This window comes from Lissotriton vulgaris, chromosome 1_1 (genome assembly GCF_964263255.1).
Source record: "Lissotriton vulgaris chromosome 1_1, aLisVul1.2, whole genome shotgun sequence".
NCBI classification, from domain to species: domain Eukaryota; kingdom Metazoa; phylum Chordata; class Amphibia; order Caudata; family Salamandridae; genus Lissotriton; species Lissotriton vulgaris.
The window spans coordinates 913,851,701-913,879,505 of NC_141685.1; the positions used below are offsets into that span (position 1 = coordinate 913,851,701).

The window sequence follows — 27,805 nt, forward strand, 5'->3', positions numbered from 1 at the left end:
TGGCGTGCTGACTTCTGTTGCACCCATTTTTTCTGTGCCTTCAAGGTGAACGTGTGAACCAACAACATTCCCAACAAGTATACATAGTATACATTACATAACATAATAAACAAGCATTTACAATGCAATAGGTCTCGCATTATTAAAGTTTGAGCTATTGGCATTGTAAATGACAATGTCTTTTATTCATTTGTTTTTAAAACCTGCAATCATAAGCATGGACTATAAGTACAAAGTGCTTGTTTACGCACTGATGCAAACTTTAATAATGCGAGACCTATTGCATTGTAAATGGTTGTTATTAATCATACAACTAAAGATGTATTGATATATTGACAATATCAACAAAGGGCTGGTAATATTCGCTTGGAAAGATGGCAACCCTCTGTGTGGGTGAGTATTGTGAACTGAGCACGTTTGTGTGGGGGGAGCCAGTGGATATTTTGGAGGTGGGGGAGATGTGGGTACATCCAGGGAGGTTGAGAGTGAGTGTCATTGCTCAAATGCCAACATTTTGAAACAAATAAGAGGGAGATTTAGGGGAAAAATGTAATCTCCCAATAAACGCGTATTAATGTGGTGGACATCTTAATCCGGAGAAAGCAGACAGGTGAATGCGGATGGAAGTATATGCCAAATTACACTGGTACAGATGGAACAGGTAACAGATGATGTTCTGAATGGAAGCATCTAGTGGATTAATGTTGTGGTTTGCGCAATAAATGACAAACCGCTTCCATTTGGCCGCATAACATGCTCTAGTAGTGGGCTTTCTTGCCTCCCGAATGATGTCCATGCAATTGGGAGGAAGGTTAAGGTGCCAAACTCTAGGACCTCAGGAGCCAGATCGCCAGGTTGAGTTGTTGCGGATCTGGGTGCTGAATGTCGCCATGGCTCTGCGTCAGAAGGCTGGGCGTGAGATGAAGCCTTTGATGCGGTACCACGGAAAGTTCCAGAAACGTGGTGTACCATGGTTGGCGAGCCCACGTTGGAGCAACCAGGATGAGAGTCATCGAGTGCTGCCTGAGCTTGGGCGCCACCAGCGGTATCAGGGGTGCTGGGGGAAAAGCGTACGCAAATTTGCCTGACCAGTTCATCCATATCGCATTGCCCTGCGATTGCGGGTGTGGGAACCTGGCGGCGAAGCTTTGGCATTTTGCGTTCTCCCTTGTGGCGAACAGGTCTATCTCTGGATGACCCCATCTTTGGAAGTACGGCTGGAGTACTGATGGATGTATCTCCCACTCGTGCATTTGGTGGCTGTGCCTGCTGAGCAGGTCCGCCATCTGATTGTCCTTGCCCGGGAGGTGTTCTGCCATGAGGAAGATGTTCCTCTGAATGGCCCACTTCCACATGCTCTGAGCCAGATGAGACAGCTGCGGAGAGTGTGTTCCCCCCTGTTTCTGAATGTAGTACATGGCCGTCATGTTGTCCGTCCGGATCAACACGACCTTGTTGCACAGATGTACTTTGAATGCCTTTAAGGCCATGAAGATCGCCATCAGTTCTAGCACATTGATGTGCATCTTCTTCTGCTGTAGCGTCCATAGTCCTTGCACTGTGTATTGGAGTACATGCGCTCCCCATCCCTGGAGAGAAGCGTCCGTCGTCAGGATGATCTGCGGCACAGGCTCTTGAAACGGTCGGCCCTTGAAAAGGTTTTGTGGATTCCACCAATGCAGAGAGTTGTATGCCCGACCGCTCACCAACACTAGGTCTTTCAACTGCCCGTGAGCCTGAGTCCACTGACGTGCTAAGCACTCCTGAAGCGGACGCATATGTAGTCTCGCGTGTGGGACTATGGAGATGCAGGAGGCCATCATGCCTATCAACTGCATGAACACTCTTGCTGGAAGCGAGTGCTGAGGTCTGAATCTTTGGATCAGCGACTGAATGCTGTCGACTCTCACTGAATTCGGCTGCGCAGTGGCCGCCAGAGTGTTTATGGTCGCACCCAGATACTGCCGTATGTGGGCGGGCTGGAGATGGGATTTTGGGTAATTCAGTAAGAAACCCAGATCGTGCAGAAGGTGAATGGTGTGGGACACGTGGTTGGCGCACTGCTGGGCCGACTTTGCTTGAATGAGCCAGTCGTCCAGATAGGGGTAGACGTGGATGTTCTGACGTCTCAAATGCGCCACCACCGTCGCCAGACACTTTGTGAAGACCCTGGGCGCTGTGGTGACCCCAAAAGGCAGAACCTTGAACTGGTAGTGCTGGTTTTGAATGGTGAACCTTAGGTACTTTCTGTGTGAAGGATACAGGGGAATGTGAAAGTACGCATCCTTGAGGTCCAGAGTCGCCAGGAAGTCCCCTTGCCGAAGCAGTGGGAGAACCTGCTGCAGCGTGAGCATATGGAAATGTTCTGACAGAATGTAAAAGTTGAGAGGTCTGAGGTCTAGGATGGGCCTGAGGGATCCGTCCTTCTTTGGAATCAGAAAGTACAGGGAGTAAACTCCTGTACCCCTTTCCTGCAGGGGCACGAGCTCTATTGCTCCTTTTTGCAGCATGACGTTGACTTCCTGCTGCAACAAGTGCAAGTGCTCGCCGGACATAGGACGGCTTTTTGGGGGTATGTTTGGTGGAGTGGATGTGAGCTCCAGACAATAACCATATTGGATAAGAGATCTGACCCACCTGTCCGTGGTGATGGACTTCCACACGGGCAGGAACTGCTGGAGTCTCCCCCCGACCGGTGTTGCTTGGTCGGGGGGCAGTGACAAGGCGTCACTGTTTGCTGGCGGTGGAGGACCTGGAGCTGTTATTTCCACGTCCTCTGCCTTTGACGTTGTTGCCACGGTATCCACCCCGACCCTTGTTGGTATATGAGGATTGGGTGTTACTCTTATAGAATTGCGTGGATTGTGACGCTTGACCCCTTGAGGTGCCTCTGTTACTGGAGCGGCGAAAGGAACCACCCCGAAACTGCTGAGACTGCAGGGCACCCATAGATTTAGCAGTGTCAGTGTCTTTTTTCATTTTTTCGAGGGTGGCATCCACTTCTGGGCCAAACAGGTGGTCTGGATTGACAGTTTGGTTTAGGATGGTTGTTTGAATGTCTGGTTTAAAGCCTGATATTCTGAGCCATGCATGTCTACGCAGTAGAACGCTAGTGTTTATTGCTCTTGAGGCGGAATCAGCCACATCCAGAGCACACTTAATTGAAGCATTGGTGATAAGCTTCCCCTCCTGAATCAACATTTCAGCTGCCTCCTTATACTGATCTGGCAAGTGCTGTAGAAGGGTCTCTAGAGTGTCGTAGTGTGCCCTGTCGTATCGTGCAAGTAGCGCCTGCGTGTTGGATATGCGCCACATATTGGCTGCCTGCGCAGCAATACGTTTCCCCGAAGCCTCAAATACTTTTGATTCCTTGTCTGGGGGAGGAGCGTCACCCGTAGTCTGAGTTGGCTCGTTTGCGTGCATTGGAGACAACCAAAGAATCCAGTGGCAACTGTCCTTTGATATATGTTGGATCAGTGGGCGCTGCCTTATACTTCTTATCAATACGAGGATTAATGACTCTTGCCCTGGTGGGCTCCTTAAAAACCTCTGGCGCATGTTTTAACACCCCTTTGAGCATTGGCAATGTCTTAACAGTTTTTTCAGCCACTGAAAAGGTGTCAAAGAGACAATCGACGTCAACTGGGTCTGCATGGAGATCGACGTCATGATTGGCAGCAGCTCTTTCAATTAGAGCGTTGAAGGCCGCAGAGTCTTCTGTTGGGGAAGTCTTTGCTGCAAAAAGCTGCAGCTCCTGTGCCGAATGAGGGTCCCCAGGGTCGCCCCCGGCAGACCATGGCTCAGTCACATCCTCTGGGTCAGAGTAAACTGGATAAGCATACTCATCCTCATCGTTTCCATCACCCTCCCCGACATTAGAATGAGTGGGTGAGAGTTCCTGACTTTGTGGAGACGCAGGCTCCATAGGGGCAGATGCACCCGCAGAGTCCAACTTCTTTTTAAGTGGGATGTGGAAATGTTCCAAAGCTGGCTCCAGGGTTATCTTCCGTTTAAGGAGAGAGAGCTTGCCAGTGTTGGCGTCTATGATCACCTCTCGACGCTCCTCCTCCGCCAGTGGCGCGGGCTTGGAACCACCAACGATGCCTTTGGCGTAGAAGGTACCTTTAAGGGCACTCCGGCCCCAGGCTTCGCAGTGAAAGCCTTGGGCGCCGTCTTCGGCGGCAACGTGAAGAGAATCAGCGTCTGCGCCTTCGCCGGTTTCTGTAGAGGCTTGGGCGGCACAGTGTCCTTTGGCTCGACCGCTGCGGCCCCCTCCCGAATACGCCGAAGGGACTCCGCGACCTTCTTGGTGAACGAGGCGGAGGGACGGACCGGCTCGAGAGAGTCTTCCGAAGCCGGGTTTGGGTCGCCAACCAAGGACGCAGTCTTCGGAGCCGACGCAGCTCCCCCCTTTGCCTTGTCAAGTGGAAGCGGTGCAGTTAGAGGCTTGGGGTCGTCCTGCCGCTTCTTCGGGGCCTTCTTATGGTCGTCGACCTTCTTGGAGTCGATGCGACTCTTCAGAGCATCGACCAACTTCGGCGCCGACGCAGCCGCGTCGGGCGTCTTCGGCTTCGACACCGTAGTCTTCGGATCGGCCATTTTGGCGTGGCTTTTGAGCTCGACGGCCATCTTGGATTTCTTCGGCGCCGAGGCCTCCGAAGTCTTCGACCCGACTAGTGCGACTTGCGCTTTCGGTTTCGATACTGGTGGCGTCGACACCGATGGTTTCACTTTCGGTTTCTGCACCGGGAGCGGTGCCGTACCAATGTCCGTGGCCGGGCCGGAAGGCGGAGCCGTGGGACGGGAATCAAGGCTTTGGGTAAGGCCCGAAGGCGATCCCTCGGCCTGGGCCTTAGAATGTGAGGTGGCCCCCGAGTCAGTCTGAGGAAGCTCCTCCTCCGAGCTATCCTCTACGGTGGCAATGGCCCCGTCGTCGTCCCCTACCTCCTCGACGACTTCCTTGAACTCCTCGTCTTCCGCGTCGTAGTCCTCTTCGACCTCCGACGCCGGTTTAGAGTCTGAGATATTTTGGACGGTGTCGTCGTCTACATCCTCCTCGAAGATGTTCGCTGGAGGGGGTGCCGAACTCTGGGCCTGCAGTCTTGCGGCCCGGCGGAGCTTGAGAGTCTTCTTCGACCGGAACTTGGAGCAGGCCATACACTTGGCCTCGTCGTGGTCCGGTGACAAGCACTTATTGCACACTGGGTGCACGTGGATATGCGGTTACTTTGAGGCACACACTGGGCACCTCTTAAATGGACTTCGTTCCATGATGAAGTAGTCTGGAGCGTCGTGTAGGCCCGTCCGCGCCGAAAGCACGCGGAAGGGTAGCAATGGTTCGGAGCCGATGAACAAACAAACCCGAACGATAGAGAATACCGACGCGAGTCCTAAAGACCTTTTGGTCTCAAGTAAAGAAAGTTAAACAATTATCGATTCCGACAGAGGGAACCGAAACACATCCGAACCCAATGGCGGAAAAAAACAATCTGGGGATGGAGTCGATGCCCATGCGCACTGTAGTCCAGGGGAGGAGCCACCTATCTCGTGATACTTCGAAGACTCTTCCAGGACAACAATGCGCAATCATCCGGACCCAACACTAGGCGGCGATCTATGCACAGATATGAATTCAGCAGCCCACATGCCTCGAACCATTGTCACCTATGTCGGGGGGGGGGCTTTGTTAGCTTCTATGCATGAGGGTGGCAGCTCTATGCTACGAATTATCTGATGGTCACACCTAGAAAATATAATGTGAAACTTATTATTCAAACACACTCTGGCTCTTACTGTTTTGCACAGGTTACAAGACTTACATGTTGAATGCTGTGTTGTTTACATGTGCACTAAAAGCCTGCTGTAAGTGCAATGTTTACTAATGTAATGCTTGCACGCCCGTCCCCACCCCCGTTAAGCATTGTGCAAGAATTGGCAAGAACGCATACAGCCGGTGGCCCTGGCACAGCGATCGCGGGTCCAAATTTCAACACAAGGTTCCAGACTTCAACGCGATTTTTACCGCCGGAGGGGTGGGGCTTTTCAGCTAAGCCCCTCTAGTCCTGTATCCCAATGTTTGAACTTTAAAGGAATGTTTGAATGATCTGGTAGCGCAACTAGAATATGGAACCCCTTATAAGTGGGCCGGGTCCTGCCGTGGCGCAGCTTTTATTTCCTGAGCGGACCCGCCATTGCGGGCTGCTCCAACGATGGGGCGAAAGTGAAACTGCATGCTGGTTTGCCTGGGAAGCTGGACAGGAGATGTGCGTGGGCCTGTACGTGCGCGACCCCAATCGCCTGCGCGTGCCCCGTACTGTACCAGTTTAGAGGCAAGTCGCTAACAATAAGTCTCGCTGGCGACAGCGCTTCAAGCTGTGTCGCCAGGTGCAAGACCTAAAAAGAACAACCCACAATAGGATTTCCAAATCAAAGCTTCCCCATGATCTAAACAGAAAACCTCACAAGAAACATTCATATGAAAGATATACACAAATGTATTTTCGGTAGAAGCAGTTAGGCAACGGGTAAACGAGTGAGTCAGAGAATCCACAGGCAGATACTGCATCCACCAGAAAAAGAATTACCAAAGGTAAATAACTAGTCCTTCTGCCTGTGGATTACTCACCTTTTGAATAGAATCCCTACGAAGTCCTGTATTCGGAGGTGGGTGCCTGCCTGCCTAGATCAAAAAATCCTGTAACACAGAACAAGCAAAATTGCCGTCCCTCACCTCTGAATCCAATAATGCTTTGCAAAGGTGCGGAGGGATGTCCAAGTTGCCGATTAGCAGATGTCAATCACAGGGAAGCCGCTAGCCAAAGCTGAAGAAGATGATTTAGCTCTAGTAGAATTAGCACGAATACCTTCAGGTGGCTCCTTCTTAGCCATGGCATAGCAAATCTTGATGCACAGGGTTATCCACCTATATAAAGTTCTTTTGTGGACAGCCTTGCCCTTCATCGAGCCCACATATTCAATGAATAACAGGTCATTCAGTCTGAATTTTCTGGTTCTGTCCAAGTAAAAGCTCACTGCCCTCTTGGGGTCCAACAATGAAGTCTCTCCTCCTTCCTAAATGGATGTGGGGAAGGGTAGAAAGTTGGCAAGGTAATGGACTGCCCCAAGTGGCACTGAAAGACCACCATAAGCAGGAAAGCAGCTCGGGTCTAAGAATTACCTTATCCGCATGGAATGATGTAAAAGGAGGCTAAGAGCTTGCAAATCACTCGCCCTTGTAGCAGATGTAATTGCAACTAAAAAATATAGTCTGGAAAGTAAGAAACCTTAATGGACAACTATGTACGGGTTTGAAAAGGTGAACCCATTGGAAACTTAAAACAAGGTTAAGATCCCACTGAGGCTTAAACAGAGTAGGAGGAAACCTATTTGTGAGACCCTTAATAAATATCATAACTATGGAGGAAACAAAGAAACGCCGACAAGGTAGATATGTAATCTTTAACAGTTGTCACAGAACAACCTTGTTGTGCCAGGGATAGCACAAAACTTAAAACCTCTGACAAATGGGCTTTCAAAGGATCAATTGACTTCTCTCAACACTATTTAACAAATGTCTCCCACCTGCCAACATACACCATCTTGGTGGAGTATCTTATGGCAGATAAAATAACATCCACCACATCAGGTGGGATAGAAAAAGAACTCCGGTTACTCTGTTCAATCTCCAGGCATGAAAGTTTGGGCTCTGGAGGTGGGGGGAGTAGAACTAGCCTCTGCGATTGCAAGGGACAGTCTGTCCTGAGAGGGAGACGGAGGGGAGGGTACAAAAAGAAGTAAAGAAGATCCATGTACCAACCTCTTCTTATCCAATCCGGGGCTTTTAATATGACTTGGGCCCAGTCTTGGCAAACCTTCGCCAGAACTCAAGAAATCAAGGGTATGGGGGAAACGGGTAAAGAAGCTGAGAGCCCCAATATAACTGAAACGCGTCCCCCAGATCTCCCTGCAACGGACACTGGAGACTGCAGAATGACGGGCAGTGCATGTTCTTGTGAGTGGCAAATAGATCCAACTGTGGAAACCCCCACATCTGGAAAACGAGATGTACCACATCCAGATGGAGATGCCACTCGTGGTTGGCTGAAAACTGCTAACTGTGACTGTCCGCACGTACATTCAAGTGATTTGCAGTGACACAAATCTGATGATTTTGAGCTTGGGACCAAAGTCACAGAGCTTCTCTGCAGGGAAGATACGACCCTCCTCCATGGTTGTTGATATACCACATCGCAGTAGTGTTGTCTGTTGAGATTTGAACTGACTGGCTGACTGTGAAGGGAAGGGAGGAACGCCTTGAGAGCCAGATATATCGCTCTCAATTCTAAACATTGATGTGCAGCAACCTTTACTCTCGAGACCAAAGGCGTTAGACGTCCAGATCCCCCAGATGAGGTCCCCACCCTAGAGTGGAAGGATTCGTAATTACTGTGGCCACTGGAGAAGGAGGGTGAAACGGCTTCTCTCAAGATGGGTTGCCTGAAACACTCCAACAATGCAGATCTGCTGCAGTGTGTCCGGAGATTTTGAGCAACTCCTCCAGATCTCAGTTGTGCTGAAGCCACTGCCTGTGGAGGCACCACTAAAGAGCCCTCATATGCCAGAGTGCATGGTTGCCCATCAGAATGCAGGAAGCAAACAGACCGAGCAGGCGCAAGACCTTGAGGACTTGAGCAAATGCTCCTTTCTGAAACAATGGAATCATAGCCTGAATGTCCTGAATCCTCTGTGGAGGTAAGACAGCACAACTCACTGTAGTGCCCAGTACTGCCCCTATAAATAGGTTGAGCTGAGAGGGCTCTAGATGAGATTTGGGTACACTTTTTGAAAATCCCAAGTTGAACAACAGTTGCGTTGTCAACTGCAAATGGCATAACACCATCTCTGGCGACTTTGCTTGGAGCAGCCAGTCGACTAGATACAGGAACACTGGAATCCCCGACCTTCTGAGATGTGCTGCTACCAACGCCATCACTTTTGTGAAGACCAGAGTAGCGGAAGTAAGACTGAATGGAAGGACCACAAACTAGTAATGCTGAGACCCCAGTGTAAGATGGAGATACTTTCAATGTGGCTTCAGAATGGGAATGTGGAAATACACACCCTGTAAATCGACCGACACCAATCAGTCTTCCTTCTCCAGCACAAGAACCTGTGCCGCGGGCAACATTTTGAACTTCTCCTGTTTGAGGTAGGAATTCTAAATCCTGAGGTCGAGGATTGACTGTAAATGATCATCCTTTTTGGGAATCATGAAATACATCGAGTAGCATCCCTGACCCCCATCCTGCTCTGGAACCAACTCTATTGTACCGTTTAGAAGCAGAATATGCTCCTTTGAACAAAACCCTTGTTTGGGAGAAAAAGGAGGAGAAAACTTGTGGCATGGTAGGGAATACCCATTCTCCAAGATTTCTAAAACTCAGAGGTCTGTAGTGACAGACCTCTACTGAGACAGAAAATAGGTCTCTCGACCTCCCACGGGGCAGGCATGCTCTAAAATGGCAGACCTAGAGCTACCTTCATGCAACAATGGATGGAGAGGAAGAGGAAGAGGAGGAGGAAGTGGAGGAGACTTGCTGATGGGCCGAAACCTGCAGACGACCTCTGCCCCTTCTCCTGTAGGTCTTGTAAAGGGGCTCTGCACCCTGCTGCTGCTGTTGCCAACTTCTTCCCTGAAAGGACAGGTTCCTAGAGAATCCTCAAAACTTGCAAAATTGCCTACAGTCCCTAGGCTGGTTATGACGTCCCAAGGATATTCCAGTTGCCCTGCTGTTCTTAAATCGTTTAAGAACAGTCAGCCTTGGCCCCACACAAGCGAGACCCATCAAATGGCAAGTCCAAAAGAGTAGCCAGGACATCCCGTGAAAAGCCTGATCCCCTCAATCAGTCATTCTGTCTAGTAGCCAAAGAACCCCTGGCTCTTGCCACTGAGTCACAGGGGCCAGCCCTGATTGAATAACTTGGCAGGCAGCCACTTGAACATCCGACAACCGCTCAGAAAAATAACCCTGAAGATCCGCTGGTAACTTATGGACGACCTCCTTCGAAGAGTCCATTAAGGCATGAACATAACACCCTAAAAGACAAGTCGCATTAGTAGACTTAGGGGCCATACTTCCTGACAAAAATATATTTTTGGCCGACTGCTCCATCCTTTTGGATTCCTTATCAGCAGGCGTGGTAGGGAAGGAACTTGCACACAACTTGGAGAGCCCTATGCCTGAACTACCAGACTCTCGGGGAAAGGGTGAGACGACAAAAATTCCGGGTCTCCAGGAGCCACTTTATATCTTCTGGCCACTGACCTAGAAACTGCAGCAGAGGTCACAGGCTTTAGCCAGATTTCCAAAATAGGCTCTGTTAAAGCCTCACTGAATGGTAATTATGGCTCTGATGAAGAGGCCGACGAATGATGCACTTCAGTAAGTATATTGGACTTTAACTTGGCAGATGGAAGAGGCAAGTCCAGTAACTCAGAGCCTTTCCCATTACAGCGTGATAAAGCGTCACTTCTGGCAGTGGCAAACCCTTAGGCGACACTAACTCCCACTCAGGGGACGTATCCAATACACTCGCCTCCTGCAGAAAAAATCAGGATCCACTTCCTCAATTTCACCTTCAGTGCTCCTCTTGATATTTCTTCTTCTAACAACCTCTGAGCCTCCCTACGGGGTCTGATTCTCTGCATCGGCAGCGCCAGAGGCACCGCCGGTGACTTTGGCACTGGCGTCGAGCGACAATCCAACGGCAAATTTGTGGAGCCGTTGTGGATGAACCAGCACCTGTTCGGATCCAGATGGTGCCGGCGATGGCTCATTCAATAAAGGGTCACGCCTTTCCTACAATGGCAGCAGCGTCTGCAGTTTTGGCGCTGGAGGAGGCCAGGCCAAAGGCGACATGGGCATAAATGGTAAGAAAGGAGCCTGCTGGAAGGGAGGTGGGAAAAATCCCAGAGAATAAGCAAGAGAACCCATGTGGACCACATGCGCATCAGTTGTGGTTGCAGCCCTCGCAAAAATGCTAAACATAGCATTGAGAAAGTTGGATGGATGCGAGCCCGGAGTCGGGAGCGTTGAATACACCGGACCTTGGGTCGAGGGGCCGGTGCCATACAAAGAGGCACCAAATTTGGCGCCGGTTGAGGAGTCCATGGCACCGCTGGAGGTGTAGGCACCGGCTTTGGTGCCAGAGGTGAAGTCACAGGCTTCGGAGCCAGCGGAAGAGTGGTAGATCTCGGGGCTGGAGACTAAGCAGAAGACATTCTCGGGACAGAGATATTTAATCTCTACACTGAAGTTTTGGACTCGGAGACGCCAGCTTCGGAGACTTGTCCTTAGAATATCTATGCCGAGACCCATGGTGCCGCTTCTTCTTATACTTCCACTTAGAAGATCTTGAAGTATGGGGAGACAGCTACTTCGAATGAGGTCAAGATCTCCGACGACCCCATTTCTGCTTCTTTTTGATCCTGGCCATAAACAATTTAGCCTCTCTTTCCTTCAAGGCCTTGGGGTTCATCTGTTTACACAACAGACAAGCCTCGGCATTGTGGTCCGATGACAAACACCATAAACAGTCCTCAAGCGGGTCAGTCGTGGACATTTGATGACTGCATTCCCTGCACTGCTTAAAACCTGACTTCCTTGGTGGAGACATCTTCAACAGCTACAAAGTTGCAGCAGGATATTAAATAGGAATTTCCCAGAAATTTGGAGACTTAAAAAACACCGTTACGCTGCAAACGCACAGAAAAAAGGGAACCGACGTAAGCACGCCAACGAGGTCCTCTTATGACTCTGCTGACGTCACGCAGTGTAGATTGCGGAGCTGATACACTGACATTTACGTCGAAGTGGGAGAGCTATGGAGAAAAGTTTCTGTGGAATGCTGCGCACTGGGGTAATTCAAAAGGTGAGGAATCCACAGGTAAATGTATCAATCAGAAAATGAGATTTTGAGAATAGGTGCTATATCAAACTTAAACGCATGTTATCAACCTCATAAGGATGATAGGCAGAGCTGGCCCTACTAGGATTCAAACCTGTCATTTGCAATTTACAGATATGTGTCTGCAGGTGACTCTTAATTGACATAGCTATCTTATCAGCACAGTGATGACTGTCCTGTTACTGTCATACTCTTTTAGGAACGTTGTAATGTAATGAAACAGACAACTGGCATATTTGATTTTTGGGGCACATCCTTCCAGTTGTTCGCTGCAGGCACCCTTTCAGATATGAAAACACAGCTCTGCAAAATGAGCACAAGAAGCACACAATACAGTTTATTAAAATAAACTGAACAGATCTTGGAAGCCAGGGAACAATGTGCTGCACGACCGGATGTATTCTCTGTGTTTTCAAACCACACTGATTGCCTATCTCCAACGACAAGCTACCATTTCGTCGAACATTAGATACATTACACATAAATGAGAGGCAACCTAAAAGATGTATCAAAGAGTAATCACAGAGTAGGCCAGTAAAAACAACTCAAGTCAATCCACTGCTTGTGTAAATTCTTTAATTTGTGCTTTTTTCTTCGTTAGTAGGCAGACAGACACAGACAACACGTTTAGCCAGCACAGAGCTTCTTCAAGGCAAAAAAAAAGAGTACATGGGAAGAAGTCACCAACATGGCTGCGCCCATCTGCCTACTTGTGACGAATAAAGCACAAATAAAAGAATACACACAGAAAGAGGACTGACTTATGTTTTGTTTTTACTGACCTACTCTGTGATTACTCCATACTTCTTTTTGGTTGCCTCTCGTTTATGTGTAAAAGTTTATTGATCTAGTGAACTGTTATCATTTCCTCTTATCAAATTATTTTAGCTCATACACTCATCTTCAGCTTCTTCAGGATATAACTCACAATATTGCCAATGCACTAACTGCAAAGGCATCAAAGGATTTGTGGTAGAGGGGAGCAAACTTTTCAAGCTCTGTCATCAGCAAGCAATGACGCAATACAGACTCTCTAGTTCACAGCTGTCTTTGTACTGTGTATTTCCCCATTAAGTTTATACAAGTGTATCCATTTTATGCTACACCTCCCATACAAGTAAATGCTAATTTTAAGCATAGTACCGAAGGAACAAGAAGCAATCATAAGTATTTAAAAAACACACTGCCTGCCAGAGCTATCCTAAGTAACTGAATTCACAGTAGGGGGTTACAATGCTCAGGTACTGATGTTGGTGAGCATTCTCCTCATCTTGTGCTGCAAGAATATACATTTTTTCGTTTGCATGCAGTTACATGGACAGTACTTACATTGCAGTAAGTACACTGGGAGTAGCTTTATGACTGTCTGTTACAATGGAAATAATTTTCATTCCTACTTAGTTTAAATTAAGCTATTTTGTTGAATATGATCTAAATTAGGACAACTAATACTTATTATATATGCATTTATTGGGATACACAAATATATCTAAATAAACAAATACATAATTCTAACATTATGAATGTATATATAAGTGACTTACACTGGAAAAAAATACTTACCTGCATAGTAAAAGGCTTCAAACCTTCCTGTGATGTAATGACTCCATGTGGGAGGCTGCAAAGTAAAGGTAACTGCAGGAACACAGCCACATACTTGCACTTCAGGAAATTGCTTCATATAATATATCACCCACTTCTGTTTTTAATCATTTAATCATTTTAGTAAATGCATTTAGTCTTGTCAAGAGTTTGAGTCTTCGACTTTTCCCTGGGTAAAGAATCTTCTGAATGGGACTGTACTTTCTGCACCAGATTTAAAATCCAAAGCAGCAATTTCCCAGGGAAGAGCAGCACTACCACTGACTTTCTGTCTAGCCTCATTTCGGCACCTTACAGATGTCCCTTAGGCTATTCACACAGTTTTGTGTGAAGCTTGATGACGAGAAAGTGCCTTATTTCGAAAGAGGCTCAAGGTGTTCATGCTGAACCCCTAATGAGCTTGTGAGTTTCTGGAAGAGTCTTTTAACAACATTATGGACCTTGACTTCGAGACAAAAGCCCATGGCATCTAGAATGCTATGTACATTCAAAGGGTCCTTTACATTGATTCTGGCGCATGTTTGTGACCCTCAATGTCAAGGAAAGTGCATGGCATGGCATAAACAGCCCATGACATCGACAAGCTACAGAAATGCTACCAAATCATGAAACCTTGGATCAAAGGATTTGTTTCTAAAAGCATCACGCACTAGGAAGACTAGGATAGCTAGAGGACCATGCCACTGTTGTATAATTACATGCTTGTAGGTTGTGTTGCGAGTCGCGTGAAAGCACGCGACTCGTTCCTTCTACATTTAAAACATATTCAGTGTTCTAGACTGACGCCTTCCAGTCGTGAAGATTCCTTAGCAACGAAAAACCAAAGGAAATGATGGACGGAGCGTTGACAATACAAGCACTCACCCCCAGTCAACTGATCTGGGTTTAATCCATCACCGTTCTTTAGCCCACTCTGCCACCCCAGTTCAGACATGGCCATATGCAAATCAGTCTGACCCTGTACCTCATGGGAACAGTCCAGCCCGAACTGTCAAGCCATGCCTTCCCTGGACCGGAAACAAGCTACCGAGGACCGTTTTCTGGCATTTCAGCCGTCTTCAGCCCGACTTGCTTGAATCCAGTGGCAAGGTGAGCAAGGGACTCACGTCTGAGCATACCCCGCCAACTTATGGCGAACAAAGAAAAACCAAAGTAAATTATGGACGGAGTGTTGACAATACAAGCACTCGCCCCCAGTACTGACTGATCTGGGTTTAATCCATCACTGTTCTTTAGCCCACTCTGCCACCCCAGCTTGTCCATCATTTCCTTTGGTTTTCCTTGATTCCTTAGCAACGCCACTCTGGACGTTGACTTCTTCGACTGGACGGCTCTGGTTGTGGGTGCTTTCCTGTACTTTTAATAAATTTAGACTTCAGCTACAAGCAAGACTTGTACTGTCTTTAATAACTTGGCAACGAGCGGGAACTTCTCTGCACCCACCGCCAAGAGCCAAGCCATTCTTCACAGAAACCTTCCGGGATTGAGCAGCCGATCGTCTCCGAGCAGATCGCTCCCCCAGACGACATAACTGCTGCTACTTATCAGGGAACCTGATCTTCAAGACTTCTTTGCATCTACAAGGTTGTATTTACCTTACTTCTCTTTAGCTGAAGTGTGTGGCAGTTGGTCTACAGCCAGCTCCTCGCACTCCACAGTGCGCCGTTCAAATCCCATGCACGCGCATTCCACGCTCCTGCCTCATCACGTCATAGTGCCATCTCCGCTCTGCGAAACAAGGCACTGAATCTCGAAAGTTACGCATAACCGTAACCCTGGTTACAGCGTCAGTCGGCCATTTAACTTTTTATGTCGGGCGCGGGGTGAACACGGAACAAAGGAAGTGTCATACATACACTTACTGGTGCAGCACGCAGTACAGAGTGCAGAGCACAGAGCACCGACCCGAAGAGGAGTACGAGGAGCGAGGTGCGTGGAGGAGCGAGGTGGTGAGGGGGAGCACGGACAACTGCGGGTAACTGTGGTTAATTGTTGGCGGCCGCAGGCAGCCGGGACACCCGCTCGGGCACCCACCTGCACACCGCTCGAGCGCCTACCCGCTCCCCCGCCCTCCCGAGTCTAGACTCAGTATCGCAAACACTGCATTACCAGCACCTGCTCACCAGAAAAGAAGGGGAAGGAAACTCTTGGCTCGCTACATCTGGTGAGCACCTGACCATTGACTATTTGCCATCAGTCACCCATCAGTCATCCCCCCTGTATCCCTGCACCCCTGCGCCCCTTGACCTCGCCGGGCTGCGGGTCCTGTGATTTCTCTGCTCTTCATGCCAGGGAGAAGAAGAGTCTTCACACCTGGACTCAGCTCTCGGTCACTGTGATTGAGCCAGGTGCGAAGAGCAGGAGCAAGAGGGGGTGGTTGGGGTGGTCGTGCCACAGGGCAGGAGAGCGTAAGCGCGGCTGCCGATAGAGGTAGCTGCTAAGTAAGAGCCCGGGGAGTGACAGGTTAGACAGCTCGACTAGGTACGGCTGATCTGCGCCTCCCCCCAGCCCCCCCACCCCGTGAGCACCGCGTGCCTCCACTGAACCCTCTCTGCGCAAATCAAAATCTAACATCGGCCTACAGCCAGCAACCAGCAGCAACTACTCTCCAGCAGGTACTAATCCGCCACTGGTCTGCTATAGCCAAAATTAGAGCACCAACTGGAAAAATAAAATAGGAAACCCAAGCAAGAACCCTGCAAGAACCCTGCAATTGACCCCACTAGGAGGAGAAACCCTCGCTTTGACCAGTTTGTCTAACTAAAAAAAAAACTACCACTGATCAGACACAACAGGGACACAACAGGGACACAACAAGCCAAAAAATAAAAGGAAAGAGGAAAGGGAGAAAGCAGGCAAAAGCAGAACGATGAGATCAGGAAGAATTAGGCAGTTACCGAAACCAAAATCCAACTCTAAATCTAAATCTAAATCACGGAAAAGGAAATTGGGCGAAACTGGAGTCAGCATCTTCACTACATCAAAACAACTCGCAGGAAGACAGTCAAACTGCCTGCAGCCAAATAATAGAGGACACAACTCTCGCAGTAGTGGAAATGCCAATACCAATAGTGAACCAAAATTCAACCTCAATTCAATTAAACAAAAACGCTCAAGCCAAGTCCTCTGCCGCATCCCCCTGTCTAGTTACAGCCCTTCAGCAATCTCAGAGATTCACACAAACCACATTACCTTCAGCTTCAAAGTCAACACCAACGGCTTCTGACAACCTAGTAATCATTGATGAATGCCAGCAAAGAAAAGGATATGTTCCCACCAACCAAAGATTTATACTAAGTTCTCGTTCCTAAAAGATCCCGGGACAGCCATTTATTCCAAGACAGCAAACATCAGAGGTCTCCACACATTGCTTTTACAATGCGAATTCGACTGTAGCCGGACTAACAGCAACCAAATAGTCCAACACCGACTAGCAGAAGTCCTCCATTCACCCAGAATTGAGGCTGCCGCTGTCGTACTAACACCAGCATCACCAGTTTCTAAAAGAGCGGCAGCAGACACTAAACCTAGCAGACCTAGATCCTACTAATCATAATACTTTGGAAATGGTGTCTACTAGAAAAATTTCCAGTAAAGAACAGAGTTTACCAAAGACAGCTGAGCCCCTAGAGGCAGCAACTGATGCACATTCAATGGATCAGGGTGTGACTTATCCCAGGAAGCTCAGCTCGCCCGCCATAGGAAATCAAGACGCATTAGTGGAAGTCAAGGTACTGATCAACAACGAGGAGCAAAGAGAAGACATATCTCCTTCTCAACTACTTAGCAGCTCATTCAACTCAACGAAGGAAACTAGAGACCCACGACCAAAACCATTTACAGTAATTGAAGAGCCAGGAAGTGGAACTCAACCACTTCAACTCTCAAACACATCCTTGACCCAAATCAAGACACTTCAACTAAACTTGTGTAACACTCCTGAACAAATAGCCCTAAATAACAAGTTAGCAACGCCAAATCCATCTCAGCGCCGTACTTTACTACCATACAACGATACTCAATCAACAAACAACTCCTTAAATAATAACATGTCTTCTATAGCAGCACTGGAGTGGGAAGAACTAGTTGCTACTTACAGCTTCAAACCATCGGAAGGGAAACCATCCATCGATGCATCTCCGACGTCAGAGAGAAGTAGTAACCCAGGAAAGCCAGCTCCCGAGTCTATGTGGCTAACAATCTTGAACACCCTGCAACACTCGGCTACAGCCTTGGAATTTCAGTCCCATAAAATGGACCTGCAGCTTTCTCTTCTGCAGACAATGGCCGATTCCATCTCAGGAATCGACTGGAAAATTTCGGAACTAAATGGTCTCATAAGGAGGGGTCAAGACGCTGTTTCTGCTGCTCAAATAGTTCCATCACAATCACTATCCTGTGAACCAAACTTAGATAAACTATAATTTCTACCATCTATGCTAGGGGACTTGATATTCGACCTAAAGTCAACAGTTCAACAAATCAGGATCCCGCAAGCCTCGGATCTACTTCTAGACCTCTCAGTGGCACCAACAGGCCTAACGACAGAGCAGCGGACTGAGCAGAGCTCAGTAACCACTCTTCCCTCAGTTCAAACACCAACGTCCAGATTAACGGAAACAGAGTTAATGACCACTACTGCGATTATATCCGAACCATCGTCAGCAAATAATTAGGCCTCTAGTAGGATGCGCAGGAAGAAAAAAAGAAAGGAAGAAATTGATTACTAACGGATGCAAGACTAAACACAATTGAAATACAATCGAATTTTTCTCATCAACCAACTACCTCCAGCAGAAAACCAAATGATAACGAACAATCACCTTCCATGGGCAAGGTCTGATAGCCAGCGTTACTAAGAAACCTGTACCAAAAAAAACAAAAAAACTCAAACAGAAACTCTTACAATTCAAACCAACCCAAACAGTACTTAACATTTACAACGCTGAATCAACACCAACTGAAAGTGTTCCAATAACAGGGAGAGATGAAAATGCCATGGCTACCAATGCGGAGCCAACTCAATAATCGCTACGTAAGTTGAGCAGCAAAGCCCAGGAACCAAGGCCAGACCGTGGTCAAAACGAGCAACCAAATTACTTGGATATGGTACGCCCAAGTCACTCCCCTCAACCAATTCAACAGGGCTATGAGAGACCTCCAACTAACCCAACACCAGAGCATTTGAATAGCCCAACATCAATCTTATTCATCCCTGAATATACTTCTCGAGGGAGGGATGACACACTGAACAGGAGTAATATACTAAGACTCCTGCGCTCAGTAACCAACGTAGCAACCATTAGCTCTACTGACCTTATGCAAATAGCGTTCCAGCCAAATACGGAGCCTCATCGTCCAGATCGAATATGCTACTTACCAGTATGCATCTGTTCTTGGCATGTAGGGCTGCTGACATTCATATCTGTGCATAGATCGCCGCCTAGTGTTGGGTCCGGATGATCGCACATTGTTGTCCTGGAAGAGTCTTCGAAGTATCACGAGATAGGTGGCTCCTCCCCTGGACTACAGTGCGCATGGGCATCGACGGCATCCCCAGATTGTTTTTAGCCATTGTGGCCAAGATGGAGTGAAACTATGTGAATGATGACTATGCTAGAAGTATGTGTGAATGCTGCAGCCGCTACAGGCGCCGGGGAGGAGGGCGGGCGATATGAATGTCAGCAGCCCTACATGCCAAGAACAGATGCATACTGGTAAGTAGCATATTCGGTTCGAGGCATGTGGGCTGCTGAATTCATATCTGTGCATACAATACATAGCAGTCCCTCCATTAACGGCGGCCGCCTGTGCCAGCTGCAGCAGTTTGGAAAAGTGTTTTTAGAACAGCCTGCCCTACAGCTGCCTGATGTTTGAAGTGCACATCAACACAGTAGTGTTTTGTAAATGTGTGTGTGGTAGACCATGTGGCTGCTCTACATATGTCTTCCAAATGAATTTTTCCAAGGAAAGCCATGGAGGCCCCCAACTTTTGGGTGGAGTGGGCCCACGGTATATTGGTGAGAGTGCGCTTGGCTTTCTGATAGCAGATCTGAATACATTTAACGATCCACCTGGCTATACCAGCCTTGGAAATGGGGTTACCTTTGTGTTGTGGCGCAAAGGCAACAAATAGTTGTTTAGTCTTCCGAAAATCTTTGGTCCTATCAATGTAGTACATTAGGGCCCTCTTGACGTCAAGAGTGTGGAGCATCCTCTCCGCAAGTGCCTCTGGATTTTGGAAGAACACAGGTAGTTCTATAGTCTGGTTGATATGGAACTGAGAAACTACCTTAGGAAGGAATTTAGGGTTAGTGCGAAGCACCACCCTGTTGGAATGAATCTGAATAAATGGCTCTTGTATAGTTAGTGCCTGGAGTTCACTAACTCGTAGCAGCGACGTAATTGCTATAAGGAAAGTCACTTTCCATGTCAAGAACTGAATCTCGCAGGAATGCAGTGGTTTGAAAGGGGGACCCATCAGCCTGGTGAGGACCACATTTAGGTTCCACTCGGGAGCTGGTGGCGTCCGTGGAGGAATGACTCGTTTGAGTCCTTCCAGAAAGGCTTTAATGGCAGGCACCCTGAAAAGTGAGAGGTGCTGTCTGTTTTGGAGATAAGCAGCCATTGCGGATAGATGTATACGAATGGAAGCATAGGCCAGATTACATTTGTACAGATGTAAGAGATAACAAATGATGTTCTGAATAGATGCATCCAGCGGGTTAATATTGTGGTCTGCACAATAAATGACAAACCGCTTCCATTTCGCCGCATAGCATGCTCTGGTGGTGGGCTTTCTTGCCTCCCGGATTATGTCCATACAGTCAGGAGGTAAGTTGAGATAGCCAAACTCTAAGACCTCAGGAGCCAGATCGCCAGGTTGAGCTGTTGCGGATCTGGATGATGAATGTCGCCATGGCTCTGCGTCAAAAGCCTGGGTGTGAGGCGCAGCCTTTGATGCGGTACCACAGACAGTTCCAGAAACGTGGTGTACCATGGTTGGCGAGCCCACGTCGGAGCAACCAGGATGAGAGTCATCGAGTGCTGCTTCAGCTTGCGTGCCACCAGCGGTATTAGAGGTGCTGGGTGAAAAGCGTACGCAAATTTGCCTGACCAGTTCATCCATATCGCATTGCCCTGCGACTGTGGGTGTGGGAACCTGGTGGCAATGTTTGGGCATTTGGCGTTTTACTTTGTGGCGAACAGGTCTATCTCTGGATGACCCCACCTTAGGAAGTACGGGTGGAGTACCAATGGATGTATCTCCCACTCGTGCATCTGGTGGCTGTACCTGCTGAGCAGGTCCGCCATCTGATTGTCCTTGCCTGGGAGGTGTTCTGCCATGAGGAAGATGCTCCTCTGAATAACCCACTTCCACATGCTCTGAGCCAGATGAGACAACTGTGGAGAGTGTATTCCTCCCTGTTTCTGAATGTAGTACATGGCCGTCATGTTGTCCGTCCAAATCAACACGACCTAGTTGCACAGATGTACTTTGAAAGCTTTCATTGCCATGAAGATAGCCATCAGTTCTAGAACATGGATGTGCATCTTCCTTTGCTGTGGTGTCCATAGTCCCTGCACAGTGTAGTGGAGTACATGAGCTCCCCAACCCTGGAGAGAAGCGTCCGTCGTCAGAATGATCTGTGGCACAGGCTCCTGGAACGGTCGTCCCTTGCAAAGGTTTTGTGGATTCCACCAATGCAGAGAGTTGTATGCACGACCGGTCACCAACACTAGGTCTTTCAACTGTCTGTGAGCCTGAGTCCACTGACGTGCTAAGCACTCCTGAAGCGGACGCACATGTAGTCTTGCGTGCGGGACTATGGAGATGCAGGAGGCCATCATGCCTATCAACTGCATGAACACCCGCGCTGGAAGCGAGTGTTGAGGTCTGAATTTTTGTATCAGCGATTGAATGCTGCTGACCCTCACTGAATTTGGCTGTGCTGTGGCTGCCAGAGTGTTTATCGCCGCACCCAAATACTGCCGTATGTGGGTGGGTTGCAGGTGGGACTTTGGGTAATTCAGTGAGAATCCCAGATCGTGAAGAAGGTGAATGGTGTGCAACATGTGGGCGGCACACTGCTGGGCTGACTTTGCCTGGATGAGCCAGTCGTCCAGATAAGGGTAGACGTGAATGTTTTGTCTCCTTAGGTGTGCCGCCACCGTCGCCAGGCACTTTGTAAACACCCTGGGTGCCGTGGTGACCCCGAAAGGTAGAACCTTGAACTGGTATTGTTGGTTTTGGATGGTGATCCGGAGGTATTTCTTGTGTGACGGATGCAGCGGAATGTGAAATTTTCGCATCCTTCAGATCTAAAGTTGCGAGAAAATCCCCCTGACTGAGCAACGGTAGGACTTGCTGCAGGGTCAGCATGTGAAAGTGCTCCGAGAGAATGTACTGATTGAGGGGTCTGAGGTCCAGTATGGGTCTGAGGGACCCGTCCTTTTTTGGTATCAAGAAGTACAGTGAGTAAACTCCTGTGCCTCTTTCTTTCACAGGCACGAGCTCTATTGCCCCTTTTTGCAGCATGACGAGGACCTCCTGCTGCAATAAGTGCAAATGCTCGGCGGACATAGGACGGTGTCTTGGGGGTATGTTGGGTGGAGTGGATATTAACTCCAGACACTAACCGTACTGTCTAAGCTGTGTGACCCACCTGTCTGTGGTGATGGACTTCCAGACTGGCAGGAACTGTTGAAGTCTCCCCCCGACAGGTGTTGCGTGGTCGGGGGGCAGTGACAAGGCGTCACTGTTTGTTAGTGGCGGAGTATCTGGAGTTGTTGTTTCCACGACCTCTGCCTTTGGCGCTGTTTCCACGATATCCACCTCGACTCTGTTTGGTGTATGTGGTCTGCGTGCCGCCTTTATAGTACTGTGTGGTTTGGGAGAGCTGGCCTCTGGAAACACCTCTAGTGCTTGAGCGACGAAAAGAACCACCCCGGAACTGCTGGGACTGTAGAGCCCCCATGGACTTAGCAGTTTCAGTGTCCTTTTTGATTTTCTCCAAGGTGGTGTCCACCTCTGGGCCAAATAGATGATCAGGGTTTACTGTCTGATTGAGAATGGTGGTCTGTATCTCTGTCTTGAACCCGGAGATTCTGAGCCAGGCATGTTGTCTCAGCATGACACTAGTGTTAATAGCTCTGGCCGCGGTGTCTGCCGCGTCCAGTGCACATTTAATAGAAGTATTTGATATGAGCTTCCCCTCCTGGATGAGCATCTCAGCTGCCTCTTTGTATTCATCTGGCAGGTGCTGTAACAGGGTCTCAAGTGTGTCGTAATGTGCCCTGTCATACCTGGCCAGAAGTGCCTGTGTGTTTGAAATGCGCCAGATATTGGCCGCTTGAGCCGCCACCCTTTTCCCCGATGCTTCAAACACCTTAGATTCCTTATCTGGGGGAGGAGCATCACTCGTTGTTTGTGAATTATCCCTCTTCCGGGCATTAGAAACAACAAGAGAGTCCAACGGCAACTGTCCCTTGATGTAAGTAGGGTGTCCAGGCGCCAGTTTATACTTCTTTTAAATTCTGGGGTTTATCACCCTGGCTCTCGTAGGCTCCTTAAAGATTTCCCCAGCATGCTTCAAGACACCCTTCAACATAGGCAGAGTCTTGACAGTCCTCTCAGAGACGGAAAAGGTGTCAAAAAGAAAGTCCACTTCAATGGGGTCAGCATGGAGCTGGACGTCATGATTCTTTGCTGCCCTTTCAATGAGGGCATTGAACGCAGCCGAATCCTCAGTAGGCAACGTTTTTGCAGCATACATCTGAGTGTCTGGGGTAGAGTGAGGATCACCTGGGTCAGCAGCAGCTGCCCACGGTTCATTGGTATCATCTGGCTCAGTGTATACAGGATAGCTGTATTCATCATCATCACCTTCCCCAGTGTCCACATCTGAATAAGTGGGTAAGACATCACGTTAACGTGGAGAAACCGGTTCCACAAGAACAGGTGTCGAAGTAGAATCCTTTTTCTTCTTCAGTGGAATTTTATAGGATTCCATTGGCTGTTCCGGGGCGATTTTCTGCTTATAAAGGGAAAGTCTGCCTGTTTCGGCACCGATAAATTGTTCCTGTTGCTCTTTCAACGAGGATGGTTGATGCTTTAAGGCCGGGACCACTGTTGTCGACTTCGGCACCGAGGACACCTTCTCGGGGACATTGGTGGCCATTTTAGGGGCGAAAGCCTTCGGCGCCACTTTCGGCGGCAGCGTGAAGTGAATGGGCGTCGCCGCCTTCTGAGGTTTATAGACAGGCTTCGAAGGTGGAGGATCTTTAAGCCCGACACCCGAGGCCTTGTCCTTGATGCGCTTTAGGGAGTCTGCCACTTGCTTGGAGAATGCGGCGGACGGCTGCGCCGACTCGACGGAAACCTTCGAGGCACCACTAGACGTGGACTCATGGGTCGGTCCGCTCTTGGCCTTGTCTTGTCGACGCGGAGTCTCGAGAACCTTCGGATCATTGAGCCCTTTGTCGGTGTCGACCGTCTTCGGCACCGATTTGTTCGGCTCGACTGCCTTGACCTTTGTCTTCGGCGTGCTAGACTTCGTTTGGACGCCCTTGGGCTCTTTCTTCGGGTCGATAACGCCCTTCTGCTTCGTCGGTGCCGACAGGTCAGAGGACTTTGAGCCGACCAAAGCAATACGCACTGTTGGTTTCGATGGAGGCATCAGTGCTTTCACTTGCGTCGAGACCAGTGTTTTTACTTTCGGTTTCGATTTCGCAGGGTGCGGCTCCTTAGCAATGTCCGAAGCCGAGCCCGAAGGCGGGCCATAGAACTTATTGGAAGATCTTGGGTAAGGCCTAGTGGCAATCCCTCGACCTGAACCTTCTGAAGTTTTTCGGCCCCAAGGTCAGTTTGAGTTAGCTCCTCGCTCGAGCTATCTTCCATGGCCCCAAAGGCCCCGTCATCGTCTCCTACCTCGTCGACGACTTCTTCCGCGTCGAGCATTTCAACATCCGCGTCGTAGTTGGAGTCGACCTCCAACGCGGGATTCGACAGGTTCTCACGAACCTCCCGGTCAGCTCCTTCATCATCCCTGGCATCGAATATGTCCACAGGCGCCGGTGCAGTCTGCTGGGCCCCCTGGCGCGCAGCGGGACGATGCAGAAGAGTCTTCTTGGATCGAAAACGGGAACAAGCCATGCACGTGGCTTCATCATGATCCGGCGACAGACACTTGTTGCACACCGGGTGGACGTCGATGTGGGGATACTTTGAGTTGCACACGGGACATCTCTTGAACGGACTTCGTTCCATGATGGTTCGTCGATAAGGCCTCTGGCGTCAACTGGGCCTTCAGCGTCAAAAAGCACGCGGCTCTTCTGGAAATCCGGCTCAGAACAGAGCTGGAAGAATCGGGCACCGAACGCAAGACTATACCGACGAAAACCTAAAGGCCTTTTGGCCTTAAGAAAGTTTTATATCGATTCAGACTAGAGTGAACCAATATACATCGGAACCCAATGGCGGAAAAAAAACAATCTGGGGATGGAGTCGATGCCCATGCGCACTGTAGTCCAGCGGAGGAGCAACCAATCTCGTGATACTTCGAAGACTTTTCCAGGACAACAATGTGCGATCATCCAGACCCAACACTAGGCGGCGATCTATGCACAGATATGAATTCAGCAGCCCATATGCCTCGAACATAACAAAAGCAACATGGCATTCACAAGAAATAGCACACAAAATTATGGATGAAGGAGCAATATTCCAGCAATGGGGGCTTGAACTGAGACTTGAAAAGCGACCACGTTATCCGACACCCCTTTTACCATCGACAAGACCCACGGCACAAAAAAGAAAACAAGTTACTTACCTGTAACTTTAGTTCTCCAGTATTGGTATCTTTCATAGATTCACATGCCTGAATCATTCCCCGTCGTCGAGACGGGAGTCTCCGGTATATAAAAAAGCAGTGCTTAGTAGTATAGCAAACTGAAAAGAGGCCTAGGCCCATTTCCCTTTTGCAACCCATAGCCTTTGTTATGTAAAAAAGGCCCAAACTTTTCCCTGAACCAATCAGAGCTCCTCACCCTCTAGAACACTCCTGAGAGAACCTTCTGCCCCTCAGATTTTTCGCGCACTTGTGCATATAACACACTTCTTGTGCTAAATCCGAGGTGAGCCTCTCAGGGGAGGAGGGTGGGTGCATGTGAATCTATGAAAGATACCAATACTGGAGAACTAAAGTTACAGGTAAGTAACTTGTTTTCTTACTCCAGTATTGGATCTTTCATAGATTCACATGCCTGAATCAGAATAGCGAGCAGTGAAAAAACGAAGCACATTTTCCTGATACATTACATAATTATGCAATACCATTAGAAAATGAGGCATAATCTCATATACATACTTATATAAAATGTGACTTTGTAAACAAGAGATTATGGATGGCGGGATGTAAGAAAGGCTCAACGTTACTGGATGGTATTCCGCAGTACCGCCTCTTCCACCGCCGCATCCGATTCTGTGGCTGCCTCCAAGCAGTAGCGCCTGGTGAAGGTGTGCGTAGATGCCCAGGTTGCTGCTCGGCAGATATCCTGGATTGGCACTCCTCCAAACAGTGCAGTGGATGTGGCCACCGCCCTCGTGGAATGGGCACCGACTCGTGCATTTAAAGGCTTTCCAGCATCGTGATGACAGTAGACAATCTTACTGGAAATCCATCTGGCAATTCCCCTCTTTGACAGAGGGAAACCTTTCCTGGGTGCGCTGAAGGCGACAAATAACTGGGAAGACTTGCGGAACACCTTAGTTTCTTTCAAGTTAAATTTCATACATCTCTAAACGTCCAGCGAGTGCAATACTCGTTCTGCCACTGTCGATGGATGAGGAAAGAAACGTTTCAACACGGAATGAACTTCGGGTTTGTCCTGAGAATCCTTCTATCCTCCTGAAACTGTAAGAAAGGCTCCTGAATCGTGAGCGCTTGTAGTTCACCTACTCTTCTCGCTGAAGTCAATGCACTGATAAGAGCAACTTTCCAGGACAAGAACTTCAGGTCTGCCCTGTGTATCGGTATAAACGGTGGTTTCATCAATTGAGAAAGTATAACACTCAGATTCCATAATGGTGGTGGGGAGGCTTTACTGAAGGAAAGACTCTAAATATCCCCTTCATAAATTGTTTGATAGTCCTTGAGGACCATAAAGATGGGCCTGATGATGACCTCCTGTAGCGGGATAACGCAGCCAAATGCCCCTTGATGGAGGCGTGTGCTAATTGTGACTTTGCTAACAGCAGAATGTAAGGTATAATTTGATGAGGTGCAGCAGTAAGATTATGAACATCATGTCTCTTACACCACTGACAAAACCTCTTCCATATCATCCTGTAGGTTTTGTTCGTACTCTCCGCTCTGGCCTTGGACAGGACCTCCCTACATTCGTGTGAGATGTTCAGATGGCTAAACTCATAGTGTTCAGGAGAAAGGCTGCTAATCGCAAGGATTTCGGGTCCGGATGGAGCACTTGCCCCTTGGACCTTGTTAGAAGCGATGGAATAAGGCGCAACCGAATTGGACGGTCCTCTGACAGCAGTAGTTCCGTGAACCAGTGTTGTCCGGGTCACCACGGGGCTATTAGGATCAGCCTGCATGGCTCTTTCTTGATCTTCACCAGTACGCGGGTGGGAAGAGGAATTGGAGGAAAACCATGGGCCAAGATGCCGGACCATGCCATGGAAAACGCATTCCCTCAAGATCCCTTCTGGGGAAGCCGGCTTGCGAAGTACTGGCATTTTCTGTTTTCCCTTGTAGCGAAGAGGTCTACTATCGGTGTTCCCCATCTTTGATAGACGCTGTCCAGGATCCCCTGGTCTAGCTCCCATTCGTGGCAGGACAATGTTAGCCTGCTGAGAGTATCCACCTTGACGTTTTGATCCCCCGGGAGGTGGTCTGCTGCCAATGATATTCCTTGCTGAAGAGCCCATTCCCATATCTCCTGGGCTTCCTGAGACCGGGAGAGAGATCTCGTTCCCCCTTGCTTGTTCACATAATGTATTGCCGTAGTGTTGTCTGTTCTTACCAACACCGGCGAACCTCTTATCCTTGGCAGAAAAGCCAGTAATGCCAAGCGGATCATTCTGAGCTCCAGCAGATTTATGTGTAACTGCAGCTCCTGTGCCTTCCAACGACCGCTGACTTGAAGGTCCTGAAGGAAAACTCCCCATCTTTCTAACGATGCATCCGTCGTTACCACTAGCGGAGCCGCTCTTGCCAGA

The 27,805-nt window shown here is 48.7% G+C and overlaps 1 protein-coding gene across 2 annotated transcripts in view; it reads right to left on the reverse strand.

Moving 5' to 3' along the window:
- The window catches only part of TYK2 (tyrosine kinase 2), an 841,948-nt gene that overhangs the window by 299,311 nt on the left and 514,832 nt on the right, over positions 1-27,805 (reverse strand). The gene's annotated exons all lie outside the window — the stretch shown is intronic.